The sequence below is a fragment of the Medicago sativa genome, chromosome 6, assembly GCF_051527215.1.
Source record: "Medicago sativa cultivar Bolivia chromosome 6, Bolivia_mono, whole genome shotgun sequence".
Classification (NCBI taxonomy): Eukaryota; Viridiplantae; Streptophyta; class Magnoliopsida; order Fabales; family Fabaceae; genus Medicago; species Medicago sativa.
Genome location: NC_140754.1, coordinates 35,176,465 through 35,182,194, shown reverse-complemented (window position 1 = coordinate 35,182,194; position 5,730 = coordinate 35,176,465). Strand labels below are relative to the sequence as shown.

The 5,730-nt window shown below is 32.6% G+C and overlaps 1 long non-coding RNA gene and 1 pseudogene across 1 annotated transcript; both read left to right on the top strand.

The window, feature by feature from the left end:
• The first annotated feature begins 350 nt into the window (after window positions 1-350).
• Window positions 351-2,061, top strand: LOC146914778 (uncharacterized; annotated as a pseudogene).
• Window positions 2,062-2,221: 160 nt separating this feature from the next.
• On the top strand, window positions 2,222-3,205 carry LOC146914777 (uncharacterized). Its single transcript, XR_015013167.1, has 3 exons — window positions 2,222-2,361; window positions 2,455-2,955; window positions 3,045-3,205. It is a non-coding gene; the product is annotated as an uncharacterized LOC146914777 (long non-coding RNA).
• Window positions 3,206-5,730: the final 2,525 nt, after the last annotated feature.

Genomic DNA, 5,730 nt, shown 5'->3' with positions numbered 1-5,730 from the left:
TAAACTTCAGGAGTTCGTTTTTGGGTTGTCTTCACATAATCCGAAGCAACCTGGCCTTGGTAAAGATCACAATTGGGTGAAGAATAACATCTTTTGGGAACTGCCCTATTGGTCTAATAATCTAATACTGCAAAATTTAGATGTTATGCACGTTGAAAAGAATGTGTTTGAGAATATTTTTAACACAATCATGGATATAAAGGGAAAGACAAAGGACAATGTCAATGCAAGAATGGACATGAAGATAATTTGCAAGCGCCCCTCCTTAGAGTTAATAGTTGAGAATGGCAATATCAAAAAACCGAAGGCAACTTATGTGTTGAATGATATTGAAAGGAAGATGGTGTGTGGATGGATCAAACAATTGAAATTTCCTGATGGGTATGTATCCAACATTTCACGTTGTATCAATGTCATAGACGGAAAAATATATCCGACGAAAAGTCATGACTGTCATGTTTTTATGCAAAGGTTGATTCGTCTTGCGTCTCGTGGTATGTTGCCAAAAGCTATATGGAGGGCATTGACTGAACTTAGCTTATTCTTTGAAGAAATATGTGCAACTGAATTACGTGCTGCAACTATGGAGACTGCAGAGCTTGCCATTATTGAAATAATTTGTAAGTTAGAGAAGATATTCCCCCCAGCTTTCTTTGATGTGATGAAACATTTAGTTGTACATCTCCCATATGAAGCCAAGGTTGGAGGACCAGTACAGTATAGGCGGATGTATCCGTTTGAGAGAGGCATGTTATACTTGAAAAGTAAGGTTCGAAATATGGAGAGAGTTGAAGGATCTATTGCAGCAGCGTATATTTTAGAAGAGATTTCGAATCATTCTTCCCTGCATTTTGATCCAAAATTGCAAACAAAGCGTACTATAGTTCCTAGAAATGATGACAGTGGACATAGTATGGTTGATGAATGCTTGTCTATTTTTAAATACCCTTGTCGCCCTAGTGGAAAAGGTAGAAACAGATTTCTGACAGATGATGAGCTTCACATTGCTGAGACTTATGTGCTTGTAAATTGCAAGGAGGTTGAACCATTACTCCAGTAAGTTTACTCTATAACTTTGTAATGAATTTTCACATAAGTTACAATAAATGCTAATTTTTATTATAATCGCAGACAATTTGAAGACTCACTAAGACAAACATATCCTGATATCACTGATGATCAAGTATTGGAACTTCGGGCAAGGACTTCAATGGGTGGATAAAACAACAAGTCAGTTCCCTCATTTACTATTTAACATACTATGTTAAAATTTACATTTATTGTATTGAATATTAAAATTACTTGTCTTTATAATGATTTATATAGGAGAGTTCTGGCCAAGTTGAGGAAAAATTGATTCGACAGATGAGCTATGGTCCATTTAAATATGGGTACAGATTTCACACCAAGGAAAATGGACAGAATAAAGCTACAATGAATAGCAGAGTATGTGTTCGAGGAAGCATATATGGTGAGAATGATCTAGACGATTATGGCATTCTTGAGGAGATATTAGAATTGTCTTATTTAGGAATTCAAAACAAGGTACTTCTTTTACGATGTCACTGGTTGGACCCAATTAATGGTGTTAAGGTAGATGTGAGATATGGGTTAGTTGATGTTAAGCCCAAATCGAAGCTTCAAAAAAATGAGCCCTTTGTGTTAGCTTCACAAGCACAACAAGTTTACTATACAATGTACCCACAAAGCAATGGTAGAGGTAGTGGGGATTGGTGGGAAGCTTGCAAAGTTAGACGAAAACTCTTCGTTGCTGAGAGCTTCAATAATGAACACGCTGATTTGAATCAGCTGGATGCTAAAGATTATTACCAAGATGATGGATCCTTCGGAACACCTGTCGTCGTAGAAGATGAGCATGTTTTCTTATTTGATATAAATTCCCCAATGGAAGAAGTTGAAGAAAATGATATATATAATCTAGCGGGAATTCCATTTGATGATGAATTCATAAGTGAGAGTGAGAGTGATGATAGTGAAAATGATGATTCCTTTGATGAAGATGAAGAATTATATGATTCAGATTCAGATAGTAGTTTGTAACCTCACCTTTTTTCAATTATATAGATTCAAATAGTAGCTTGTATCAGTTTGTTGTTTATTGGTCTTTCATCGTTTTGTTGTTTATTGTTTATTGATTCCTTTGTTGTTTATTGTTTATTGTTTTACGGTTTCATTATGTATTTATTTCCATCAAATTGAGTTTTTAACGGTTTAATTGTGTATTTATTTTGTAACAAAAATAAGTTCAAGTTGTTTCTAGATATCTTAACATGGCAATCCGAGGTAGAGGAACAAAGCTTGGTAGCGGGAGAGGTCGCAATCCACCAGAGCCTTCCCCATGTATATTAGTTGGACCAGATGTGGTCCTTTTGAAATTAAAACTGAGATACTATTTGCATCAGCTTTTTAAATTATTTTCCTCAATGTATATAGGTGTCCGGAATGACCAAAACAAAAGGCAGAAGCTAGGGATAGATGATGCATCAAAGCAGAAGCATAATTACACTTCTGATTATGAAGATACTAATGAATACTACCCATCCAACGATATTGAAGATGCAGGAGACAATCACCAAGCAGCTGTTACAAATAATGTGAAAAAATGAAAAGGAGTCAGTTTTGGAATTTCCAACAATTTGAGGCAATCAAGCAGAGGAATTAGACATGGTCAAGGGAGAGGTCATAGTGATCTATCGGAGTCTTCTCAACCGTGTACTGGTTCAGCACTACCACCACCATATACGTCATTTTCCGCATCTGATGCAAATAATGTGAAAAAAGGTAAAGGAGTCAGCTTTGGATTTTCCAACAATTTGAGGCAATCAACTGGAGGAATTAGAAATGGTCAAGGGAGAGGTTTTACTGATCCATCGTAGCCTTCTCAATCATGTACTAGTCCAGCAGCACCACCACCACATATGTCATTGTCCACAGGTAGCGTTCTTAATTTTGGATTTCCTAATTCTGCTGGATTTCCTAATTCTGCTTAGAATAATTCTGATTTCTATATGCTTGATCTACAGAACCATCTAACTATAGTGGTTGGCGAAGTGTTCATTCCTATGGGAGGGTTGATAAAAGACAAAATCATGGACTGACTAAGGCCGATGAATATAATGCAAGAAAAGGTATTGAATTGATTATATCTAAAGGCAAAATACAAAGTGTCCAGGGTATATGAATTTAATGTATTTGGTTTTATTATTATGTGAGATTGGCATGAATCTGCTTAGAATAATATTGTTTCTGTTTCTGTTTCTGTTCAAATATTGTTTCTTTTCTGCAATTCTTAATTAAGAAACTGATATTCTTATACGTTATCTTAATTAAGAAACAGATATTCTTAATTAGTGATGTAGATATTTTGTGCAAAATACAAACTGATTATATCTAAAGGCAAAATACAAAGTCTCAAGTTTGAAAGCCTTTCACATATATATTTTGTGCGAGTGAGATAATTATAGGTTATCTTAATTAAGAAACTGATATTCTTAATTAGTGATGTAGATAGATAAACATATTCACAAACTGATAGAAAGTAATGAAATACAATCAGAAGTATGCCTAGTCCTTTCATAAGTCCTTTCTTAATTATTTGATTTCATTCAATTCACGTCGTTATCTTGATATAATCATTGCAAAGTGCCACAACTAATTATGGTGGTTGGGATAGTGCTCACACCACTTTTTATTGCAAGAATGATTGGAAAAAAAGGCAAGATCAAGGTGTGGTTGTGAATGATGAATACTATGCTTATGATGATTGTGCCTACAATTATGGACGACTTTTCTGTTTTTGGTAAGTCTTTTGATCAATGCTTGTTCCATCTAAATGTTGTACTTAAAAGATGCATCAAAACTAACCTTGTTTTGAATTGGGAAAAATGTCATTTTATGGTAACCGAAGGTATAGTTTTGGGGCATAAAATAAGTGCTAAAGGCATTGAGGTGGACCAAGCTAATATAGAGGTTATAGAGAAACTTCCTCCACCTGTTAATGTTAAAGGAGTAAGAAGTTTCTTGGGGCATGCCAGTTTCTATCGGCGTTTCATAAAAGATTTTTCTAAAATTTCCAAACCCCTCTGTAACCTCTTGGTCAAAGAAAATGAGTTTAACTTTGATTCTGAATGTCTAAATGCTTTTTCTTTGATTAAAACCAAGTTGGTGACTGCACCAATAATCATTGCACCCGATTGGGATTTACCTTTCGAAGTTATGTGTGATGCAAGTGATTATGTTGTTGGTGCAGTCCGAAGCAATCATCATTTTTTCAAAGATGTGATAGATTAGTCTTTTTATTTTTATATATGATAATTCAATCTTACGAATATTAGTTATTAATTCATATAATTAACTTCTCGTACATCCCACAGGTCCAACTACTAGTTTAAATTAAATATGGTAGACTATATCTTAGATAAACGTGCTATTTTAGTTTATAAATGTCAACAATGGAGTTATCTTTTTTTACAGAAAAATAATAATAAAGAGATTAGAGTATAGTTAAGATAAAGTTAGAGAGAACTGAGATATATACATAGTGTTTCCAAAGAAAAATATATAGAAAGGTGAATGATATGATCCAGTTGCACATTTATAGTAGTTTTCTTAGGAGAATTATTAAATAAATTTATATAATAAAATTTAAAATTTATTGCAATCTCTATAAGGCCATCAAAAAAAGATTCAACAAAATCTAAATCATCAACTACCTTCTCTATATGGCCAGCCTAAAAAAAACTACAATCTCTATATTTCTATGTTTATCTATTTAGAAAGTATACTTGAGTCATTCTTAAACTTGAGTTATGCATGTGTCGCCTATAAAAAACCTTATCTATGAACTAAATTTGAGTTATTCTTAACCATGAATTATATTTATGTATCGCCATTAAAAACATGCGTTTAAAGAGGGAAGAACCTTCAGCAGAGGTGATATCTTTATTTTTTTTTGTTTGGGTTTGACTCTAAGGTACAGTTAAAACTCTATAAATTAATAATGTCAGGACCGGAGAAATTTATTAATTTAGAGAGTTATTAATTTATCGATAAATTAATAATTATTAATTTAAAGAGTTTTTAAATAATTATACTGTACATATCAAACAAAAAGGCAAATTAGTCTATGCCTTTTAGAATTACGTTGTAGCGAACCTTGGGACTCAACGTAAATTAGTAACTACTGTGTTCATATGCATTGGAAATCAATAATGACTTTTGAAGTACAGTAAATGTAAACAAGAGGAACAAATGTCTTCAATGTATTCTTAATATATTTTTTTTCAATTTCTATGAATTATTAATTTATGATTTTCTTGGGACCGAAAATTATAAAGGGATCACCCGAAAAATTATTATCTTATTATTTTATCGAGTTTTTCAATTTTTTACATTGGCCCAAGTCGGGACCGGACAAATTTATTATTTTAGAGAGTTTATTAATTTACCGAGTATTAAATTAAAGAGTTTCTACTGTATGTGTTTCTGCTTAAGAAGGCTTTGATTCATGTCCCCCTTCTTATTATTTTGTTATAATTCACTATTCGACTGCATTTCTATTTAGTTTTGCATTTAAATTTTTATTATAAAAATTTTCTTAAAAGAAAATTCTAAATAAAAATTATTTTTTCCAACAAACATTATTTATTTTCAAAATAATATTTGTTTTTACAAAAGGTTGAAAATTTGAGTTGGAGAAAAAGTTGGACC